Below are 10,617 nucleotides of genomic sequence, written 5' to 3' on the forward strand. Positions count from 1 at the left end.
AGAGCATAATATACTGTCCATCATGCTATTCTGTTTGACAGTAAATGTACAGGAGATCAAGAAATATCATACTTCTTTACTTCTTGTATAGAAGCAGGTGTTATGTTGTGGAAGTCCATGATATATAAAACCTAAATCTACATGGACAACGTTGGAGACATCATCTACTTGGTACAGAGCTATAGCTTGTATTCTGGAGACCGATGTACTTTTCATCCAGAAAAAAACTAGTCAAGTGAGAGTCAGGCTCGCACACTGAGGGTTCCATACGACAGTCTATTTTTTCGACATTTTGCACGATAATTCAAAAACTATGATGCATAAAAATAAATAAAAATGTGTTTTAGAATGCACAGGTAAAGCCCTTTCATATGATACCCCACTTGATATAGTTATCTTACTTGAATATTGAAAATACTAATTATTAGTTCATGACCACAATTAATTTTTTTTTGTGTGATCTAACCCTAAATTCAGGGTTTTCAGATTTTTCCCCTAGAGCCAGCTATAAGACCCACCTAATTGCCAAATTTCATGATTCTAGGTCAACGGGAAGTACCCTGTAGGTTTCTTGACAGACAGACAGACAGACAACAAAGTGATCCTATAAGGGTTTCATTTTTCCTTTTGAGGTATGAAACCCTAAAAATTACGGGCATCATCTAGTAAGAAATATTCCAATTTTGTTTACAGATACTGGAATCAGTTGAATACAAACCAAAAAAGAAAAACTATCACCTTTACTTTGATAATATTTTCAATGAAAATCCTCTACTGGCTGAAGTTATTGAGAAGTGCATGAACTTGGAAAGTTCAGAAGGCATGTTAAGGGTCATAAACAGAACTCTACTAGAAATGTACAAGGGAGCAGATCCCAATTTTAAAAGTTCATCAGAATTCGAAACTGTACTAAAAAGAACTCTGATACGTCTCGATAAAGATCCTCATCACAAGTTCTCTCACATAAAGGATCTGTGTGAATGCCTAAGGTCTAGTAAGTTTAAGAAACGTGTGCGATTGATTACATTGGAGAAGAACTTACGCAGTGAGTAATTTGTTATTCTTCATACCAGCTTGTTTTCAGGTCCAAAACCAAAAAATATGGCCGTATATAGCACTTATTTTTATTTTGATACAACCGAATGTAATAAATAAAAACCTATGTTGCCCTAGAATCATGAAATTTGGCACTAAGCCAGATCTCACAGCATAAGTAAAGAAAAAATTTGTGGTAAAACCTACATCACATTAAAAATATCTATTTATTAAATTGCACCACAGAATATTTATTAATAAAGATCTGAAGTATAAGCTACCTACCATATATGTATGCCGAGTTCCATTCAAATCTGTTAACGTTCCACGTGAAACGTGCACAGACAGACAGACGGACAAAAATTTAAAAATATTGTTTTGGGTATCAATATATATTTGAAAAATCAAAATATATTTTATGTACAGAAATCGTCCAGTTACAATTTATCACAATTACTTACTAGGTATATACCTACCTATTATAAAAAAACTTTGTCTTCGTAGTTTATTATAAAATATATACTTATCATATTTTTTCCTTTTTGTGTTTCCAGAAAAAGCTTTTGAAAAATTGTCCCTCAAAAGAAAAAGTTATTTAGAAAGGAGAAATAAAAAACAGAAGACAGATGTAATAGATTTAGATAAATATGAGGAACCACCTTTTATTGATTTAGATCAAAATGATTCAATAAATGATGGACCAATAGAGATTGATGATGAGAAAGAAAACAATAGTTCTCAAGAAAATAGTGATTGCTGTATAGAAATAAATGATGATAATGGTAAAATGCATAATTGTACTGATAATAAAACTTCTGAAGATGTTAGTAGTAAAAAAGAAAATGATGCAACAATACTTAATATTGATGATGAAAATGAAATCCAAAGTTCTCAAGAAAGTAACGATTGTTTTATAGAAATGAATAATGAGGAACTAAGGATACATGAAAATCATCAAAGTGACAATAATATTGGTACCAAAAATTTGGAAAATGGAAATAATAATAGTAAAGTTCTAAAAATGCAAATTTTCATAAAGTACATACAGAAAATACAGAAGATGTATCAATAAATATTGATTATGAAAAACAAAGTCATACAGGAAATGGTTATTGTTTAGCAAAAAATAATTCAAACAATTTATTAGTGCAAAGTAAAACAGGTCATTCTTCACATATAAGTCCAGAAAAACTATTAGTACCTCAGAAAGCATTTGATTTGTCTGTGGTAGATAAACATGTACAGCTCGCAGATTCAAAGATAAGAAATATCGAATTATTAATAGCTCGATATAAAGAATGTATAGTAAAACTGGAGGAGCAAGAAGTCACTGATGATAGTTGCAGTTCACCTTACATAATGAGTGATAAGTTAGTTATGGCAAAGATATATATTATTTATATTTATAGTCTGATTCAATCTTTTTGGCAGCTGAGCAGCATTGATATTTATTTATCGTATTCAGTGAAAGCAGTGATAGCCTAGTGGTTAGGACGTCCGCCTTCTAATCTGAGGTCGGGGGTTCGATCCCGGGCACGCACCCCTAAGTTTTCGGAATTATGTGCGTTTTAATTAATTAAATATCACTTGCTTTAACGGTGATGGAAAACATCGTGAGGAAACCTGCATGCCTGAGAGTTCTGTTTTAATGTTCTCAAAGGTGTGTGAAGTCTACCAATCCGCACATAGCCAGCGTGATAGACTATGGCCATTACCCTTCTCACTCTGAGAGGAGACCCGCGCTCTGTAGTGAGCCGGTGATGGGTTGATCATAATGATGATGATTCAGTGAAAAGGATGCTTCATAAGTTGGTTATACATATTCTTCCATGTAGACTTGATTAAAACTATGTATTTTTTTTTAAATTTTAAACTCTTTGAAATAGCTGTGAAGAATAGAATAAATACATAAAATAAAATAGGGTATAGTTATCAAATTAATTGATTCCATGTTTTGATTGAAAAAGACAAATCGGATTGTCTGTTATCTACTGCGTTTTAAGTAGAATCCCACTGAAAAAAACGATTTATCCCAATTCTAAACACAAACACCAAAATCTTAACACAACGGCGGCCATTTTACTCAATCATTGAATATGGTTTTACCCTTTTTTGAAAAGTGTCTTAATTTGATCCTAAAGGTAAACTACCAAAAAAATTACAAAAATTTTATTCAATCGATAAGTGCAATAAAAATACATTTCAAATTACTGTTGTTAATTGTTGTCAATCCTGGCAGGGTCGCCATGTAGACAGTGGCGTGCAGCTTATCAGCCTCATTGTAAGAAATCAATGCTTACTTTTTCATTATAACCTGCCGTAAAACAAGTTCATACCTAAATGCATACCTTGGCTTGAGGTCATAGAGGCATAAATGCACTGCTTACCCCAGTTGTAATAGCTCAATGCATATTTTTCAATATGACCTGCCAATAAACAGGTTCCTAGCTAACTAATGCCTACCCTGGCTTCAAACCTGTGCTCGCCACTGCATGTAGAGTAGGTGTTACTAGGTCCGATAATCTAAATATATAAAGGGAAAAGGTGACTGACTGATCTATCAACGCACAGCTCAAACTACTGGACGAATCGGGCTGAAATTTGGCATGCAGATAGCTATTATAACGTAGGCATCCGCTAAGAAAGGATTTTTGAAAAAGCAACCCCTAAGGGGGTGAAATAGGGGTTTGAAATTTGTGTAGTCCACGCGAGCATAAGCTAGTAGGTGATAATTTAAACACGTCCGCTCGGTGGATAGCCCTCTTTATTATTCCTTCTTACATCAAGTACATACACCACTACAAACTTCACAATAGTTAAGTTTTAACCATATAATATTTTTGTAGATATAAAGAGAAAATAGTAAAACTATACAAAGAACTGTGCACTTTAACCGGAGCTGAGGCAACAAAGAGGCGCGAAGTGAGACTCACAGTCATAGAAGGACACCCGCCAGGCCCCGTGAGGAGGCTAGAGATGTTCCTCAATAGGAACATTGGTGAGGACGGCAACCCACCATTCCCCGACTTCAATGATGTGGTCAAATGTGTGGAAACGGCGAATGTGAATGATAACCTTGGTTGGAATAAATTTCAAGTTATGCGAGAAGGTAAATATTTCGAACAATCAGCACCCGAAAACCCTAAAAACGACACTCATTTCTATTTTTTTGTAAAAGTGCATGTATCACCATCTTGGATTTGAAAATACATGTCATTATCTAATTCGCATCCCCGAGAAGTGCATATTCAGGTCAACACTTTGTTACACAGCACGCAATATGTAGGATGTAGGTGAGATTCTATGTGAAAATAACATTCCCATTGAGTCACAGTGTTACTCACGGGGGTGTGACTCAACGGGAACAACTCAACGGGTGTCTGACTGAAGATTGAATTTTCTGAAGCGAAGCTGAATAAACGTTCAGAAATTAAGTTTAATTTTTTTATGAATATTACCTATTATTTATCATGACTAATATTCCCTTTTCCCCTCCAACTAAGTGTAAAGCTAGGAGTAGGTACGATATAGGCAACGGTGGGGTTTGAACCGCCGACCTTTGGATTTCAGCCCGCTCCTTTAACAGTTGAGCTATTGAGCCTTCATCAAATTGGCTGATGATATAAATAATTTCACTTGTAGGTATACTTTAAAATACTACCTTTACTTTACGTATTCAGCGAGTGCCCTGTTCATGCACTGCGGTCGCGCGCTTCAAAAACGCCGTCAGAAGCGAGAGTGGAGCGACCTGTTATCTCGAGTCAAGGCGGAAGAGTGTGACAGTGACCCGGCCGACAACGACCCAGAGCTACTGGCGCGATTAGAAGTCAACAGACGAGTCGCCGTCAAGAAAGAAGCGGATTTACTAGAGAGGTAACTATAGACATCTCAGAAGCGAGAGTGGAGCGACCTGTTATCTCGAGTCAAGGCGGAATAGTGTGACAGTGACCTGGCCAACAATGACCCTGAGCTACTGGCGCGATTAGAGGCTAACAGACGAGTCGCCGTCGATAAAGAAGCGGTTTTACTAGAGAGGTAACTATAGACATCTCAGAAGCGAGAGTGGAGCGACCTGTTATCTCGAGTCAAGGCGGAATAGTGTGACAGTGACCTGGCCAACAATGACCCTGAGCTACTGGCGCGATTAGAGGCTAACAGGACGAGTCGCCGTCGATAAAGAAGCGTTTTACTAGAGAGGTAACTATAGACATCTCAGAAGCGAGAGTGGAGCGACCTGTTATCTCGAGTCAAGGCGGAATAGTGTGACAGTGACCTGGCCAACAATGACCCTGAGCTACTGGCGCGATTAGAGGCTAACAGACGAGTCGCCGTCGATAAAGAAGCGGTTTTACTAGAGAGGTAACTATAGACATCTCAGAAGCGAGAGTGGAGCGACCTGTTATCTCGAGTCAAGGCGGAATAGTGTGACAGTGACCCGGCCGACAACGACCCAGAGCTACTGGCGCGATTAGAAGTCAACAGACGAGTCGCCGTCAAGAAAGAAGCGGATTTACTAGAGAGGTAACTATAGACATCTCAGAAGCGAGAGTGGAGCGACCCTTTATCTCGAGTCAAGGCGGAATAGGGTGACAGTGACCTGGCCAACAATGACCCTGAGCTACTGGCGCGATTAGAAGCTAAACAGACGAGTCGCCGTTGATAAAGAAGCGGTTTTACTAAGAGGTAACTATAGACATCTCAGACGGGAGAGTAAAGCAACCTACTGTCTCGAGTCAAGGCGGAAAGTTGTGGCAGAAACCCTGAGTTACTGGCGCGATTAGAGGCCAACAGACGAGTCGCCGTCAAGAAAGAAGCGGATTTACTAAAAGTTTTTTTTTTATTGCTAGATAGACTTACACTTGACAATAATCATGCTTAATAAAAAGCAATGATGTCTTGAGGCGCGCTTGCCTAGAAGATGCCTAATCACTTTTGCCATGAACGTGTTCAGGTTATGCGTAACAGGAAATACGGAAGTCTAAAAGACATCCACACTAGATTGGATGTCGACCACATAAGAAAGCCAACGTTCACAGTTTCTCGCTATTCTGTGATAGAACAGTAACAGAGGAACAATTGTGAAGTTCCTGAGAATACTGTAAAGTCTTAAAATAGCAACATAGTTTTTGCAATACCTACCTACTTGATCAAATCAAATATTTCAGGTACTCGATGATGCAGAATTTGCCACCAGAACCAAAACGAAACACTGCAACAAATGTCACACAGTCCCAAGATGCTGTTAAAATCACTTCCGTGACATCTGGTAACGATGACAGTTCAGATGAAATTGATTCACCGCAAGTAAATAAAAATGAAAATAACATACTAACACTCACCAAAGAAAATAAGATTAATCAATTAGATAGCATCAAAATAGGTAGTGTTAATTGTAATCCAAAAGCTCATAGTGAAATTGAAACAAATAAAATTAATTTAGTACAAAACGCTAGTCTTGTAATGCCTCAGATCATTGCAGATTCGATAACTAATAAATCTTATACAGATGAGTTTGGTCTAAAGATTAATGATTCAAAAGGAATTTCAAATGTCCAAGATAATTATTCTACATCTAATGTTACAGTGAAATCAGAATCCAACGTTGCAGAGGTTGATTTTGAAACTAATGTTGCATTAAATAAAACTGCAAGACTAATTGCAAGACTTGCTTTTGAATCGAATGCTGAAGCAAATTGTAAATCTAATATAAAGTCCAATCTTGGGGTTGTTAATTTTGAATCTAATGTTGAAACAAATAAAATTCATGTTGTAGGACTGACCTTTGAATCGAACGTTGAAGAAAATTGTGAATCTAATATAAAATCCAATTTAGGAGGTAGCAATTGTCAATCGAATGTTGCAACAAATAAAAATCATGTTGGAAGACTTGCTTTTGAACCGAATGTTGAAGCAAATTGTAAATCTAATAAAAAATCCAATCTTGGGGTTGTTAATTTTGAATCTAATGTTGGAACAGATAAAATTCATGTAGTAGGACTGACCTTTGAATCGAACGTTGAAGAAAATTGTGAAACTAATATAAAATCCAATTTAGGAGATTGCAATTGTCAATCTAATGTTGCAACAAATAAAAATCATGTTGAAAGACTTGCTTTTGAACCGAATGTTGAAGCAAATTATGAATTCAATATGAAATCGAATGTAGGAGATGTTAATTTTGAATCTAATGTTGCACCAAATAAAACTCAAGTTGGAGAGGTTAATTTTGAAAGTAATGTTGTAACTAATAAAACGCATGTTTCAAGACTGGCTTTAGAATCCAATTTTGAGGATGGTAATTTAAAAGCGAATATAGTAGAAGTAAAGTTTGAACCAAATGTCGAACAAGTCAATACTGAATCGAATGCAGAGGAAAATTTTGAATCCAACAGTGAAGAAGTAAATTCAATTGAGGCTAGTGTCAAAACTGAATTCGACGAGGCAAATATTAAAACAGAACCTACGGAGAACGTAGCAAAAATATTAGACGATTTTGGCGATAACTACACTGTTTCAATATTTGATTTTGCGGATCCTTTTCTAATTGTGGAAATTTCGGACAGTTCTGATGATGAAGACTGATATTATTGTTTTATCATTAAATTCATTAGGGCATATATTAAGAGACTAAGTTGAGTTTTTATCACTTGTTAAAGTATGTTCGTTGATATAAATAAATTATATTTTATTTTTGCTTGGTATCATTTATTTCAGTAGGTAAGCCGAATTCTGCTATCTGTGCTATGTAGGATACTCGTATAGGTATATTCGCAGACCGCGCAGCGCAGCACATCACAGGTCTGCACGGATAGGTACGTTATACGTACCAGTGCTGCTGTATACGCACTGCGCTGTACTGATGAACCGTGTCGTCTGCGCTGCCTGCGTCTCCGTATACGCTTAGGCTTACACTACTCTATCCCAGGCATTTTGTTTCTCAGGTCCTGGGATCGATATTGCTCTATATATTTTTAATAATGATACATAGACGTACTTTTCCTCACTGTCATAATAAATCTATATTATATTGTATGTAATAAGAGTTTTCAGAGTTTTTAAACAAGGTTTATTTTATTTAAAACCGCCCCTACCGTATGATGTAATAAGAAGATAGGTGGGTGGCGCAATAACTCACAAAGATGATATTAAGTAGGTACCTATATTCCTATATTTATTTCATTTCATTTCATTTTTGTACATTATGTAGGTAGTTATGGAAATAAAAAAATATATTATTTTAAACAGTATTATTTCTCGAACCACCAAATAAGTCGTATTATAAAACAAGGAAAACAACATTGTGGGGAAACCTGCATGCATGCATGAGTTCTCCATAATGTTTGAAGTCTGCCAATCCGCACTTGGCCAGCGTGGTAGACGATGGCCATAACCCTTCTCATTCTGAGAGGAGACCCGCGGGGTGATTACGTATCTCGCGACAGGCGTAAATCTCGCGATCATTGCTGTCAAACGTCACACGTAACAGCGGCTAGAGACAGCAATAGCCACAAAGTAAATTAATAAGAAGAGAGACAGCAAATGAACGTTTTACGTAATCAGAATCACCCCGCCGCCGTGCTCCGTAGTGAGAGCGATAGGTTGGTAAAGTACCAGTCGGACTCGCACATGAATGGTTCTCTACCATCGTACAATAATTAGGTGTCTTACTGCAATCCCCCGCCTACCGTGCACTCGCGACGTCGTGAAAGTTAATGACTGACTGCGCCATCTATGATGTGGTATAGAAAATTATTTGTGAACACATTGGCCCCGATTCTCTAGTCTCTCTCTAAACTAAATTTAGAGTATCTGCATCCTTTTCTTTTTACTAATGCTAAAAAAGGAACGGAACATGACTTTCACATTTAAAGACTCTAAATTTTAGTGCACAATACAATTTAAACAGTAGTTCGCGATTGCGTGCTAAATCATGGGTTTTACCATCTAAAAATTATACTTAGAAATGTCAAACAGCTTCTGTCCTTTTCATATTACAATAGTAAAAAGAGGGTGCGAATACTCTAAAATTAGGTTGTGCTTAGAATCGGTGCCATTGTAATGTAACCACAAACGGTTTTCAGATTTTTCCCTTTACTTGTGCTCTATAAGACCTACTAACGGGAAGTACCCTATAGATTTCTTGACAGACATCGAAGTAAGCCTAGGTTTACATTTGAGGTACGGAACCCTGAAAAGGAACTTGGTCAACCCACGAAAAGAGCCGCTATTCTATCCCGATTTCGTAAATATCAGTGACCTTACTTCCAAGATGATACCCATACCTACCGTAACAACAGCACGACTCGATGAGTGACGATCATGATGAATCCAACCTCGGCGACGACGACGCACCAGCTCGATGATGCCAGTGACCAGTCTTTGGATCTTCTTGCGACACTGCCAGCTGTGATCCCAAGTGCTTGCAATATGCCAAATTAATTAGACAAGCGATAGATATGTCGTCGCCGGATGCTGTATTATGCCCTAAAGGGTAAGGCCCGGTATCCACTAAGCGGAGTGGAGCGAAGACGAGTTAAGATTTTATATAGTAGGTACCTACATAGGACTATACTTATTATTATTATAACGTTTTGTAGTCAGGTAAGTATTTGGGATGCTGACTGGAGATTCCCTCAAGGTCTAGTGTGACTAGGCGGCCCTTAGGCCCGGTATCCAGCAAAGTTGAGTTATGTTTAGCAGACCAATCTTTCCATTTAGTTTTTTAGTTTAGTTTTACTATTATTGATAGAAGACGTGCATTTTTTCAAGTTATCAATCAATCATCAATACTTATAATAAAACTGTAACAGGTCAAATTCTGTACATCATCATCAATATCAATACTTATAATAAAACTGTAACAGGTCAAATTCTGTACATTGAAGATATTTTGAAATTTTTTTTTCGAGGGCACTCTATAATCGATACTGAACCCAAAACTGTAATTTTTTTCATTTTTGTCTGTCTGTATCACGGCCGCGCATCACGCTGAAACTACTGAATGTATGCCAATGAAACTTGGTACGATTTGAGGTCATACTATGAGGAAGAATATAGGATACTTTTATCCCGAAATTCAGCATGGTTCCCGTAGGAGAGGGGATGAAAGTTAAAATGTATACGGAGTTGTAATTCATTAACGCGTAGTCCGATTTCATTCATTCTTTTTTTTATTAGAAAGGGGATATTTTAAAGATTGTTCCGTAAATATTTCAAGGTCATCGGTTTTTAACCGACTGTCAAAAAGGAGGTGGTTCTTTTTTCTATATCGATTTTTTCGAGGTTTCTGGACCGATTTGCAATTTTTTTTTAAATCAACAAAAAAAGCTTTCGTGGTGGTCACATAAAAAATTCTGGATTCAACTCCTTAATCCTGATGCTGCAGGGTTACTGCCCGCCTGAGTTATCAAGATTCAGGAAGTGTTCATAGTGAATTCATATTGTAGGTACCAAGCAACGACTTTATTCTCAGACTTCAAGTCCCAACTCCTCAACCCTGATGATGTAGGGTACAGAACTCCTAAACTATAATGTTTCAGTAACTGCGGATGATGCAAAATTAATTTAGGTACCAAGCATAGG

The 10,617-nt window shown here is 37.1% G+C and overlaps 1 pseudogene; it reads left to right on the plus strand.

The window, feature by feature from the left end:
- LOC117991234 (putative uncharacterized protein DDB_G0282133) overlaps positions 1–7,725 on the plus strand; it is a 26,746-nt pseudogene extending 19,021 nt beyond the window's left edge.
- The last annotated feature ends 2,892 nt before the right edge of the window (positions 7,726–10,617 follow it).

This window comes from Maniola hyperantus, chromosome 19 (assembly GCF_902806685.2).
Source record: "Maniola hyperantus chromosome 19, iAphHyp1.2, whole genome shotgun sequence".
In the NCBI taxonomy this organism is placed as follows: domain Eukaryota; kingdom Metazoa; phylum Arthropoda; class Insecta; order Lepidoptera; family Nymphalidae; genus Maniola; species Maniola hyperantus.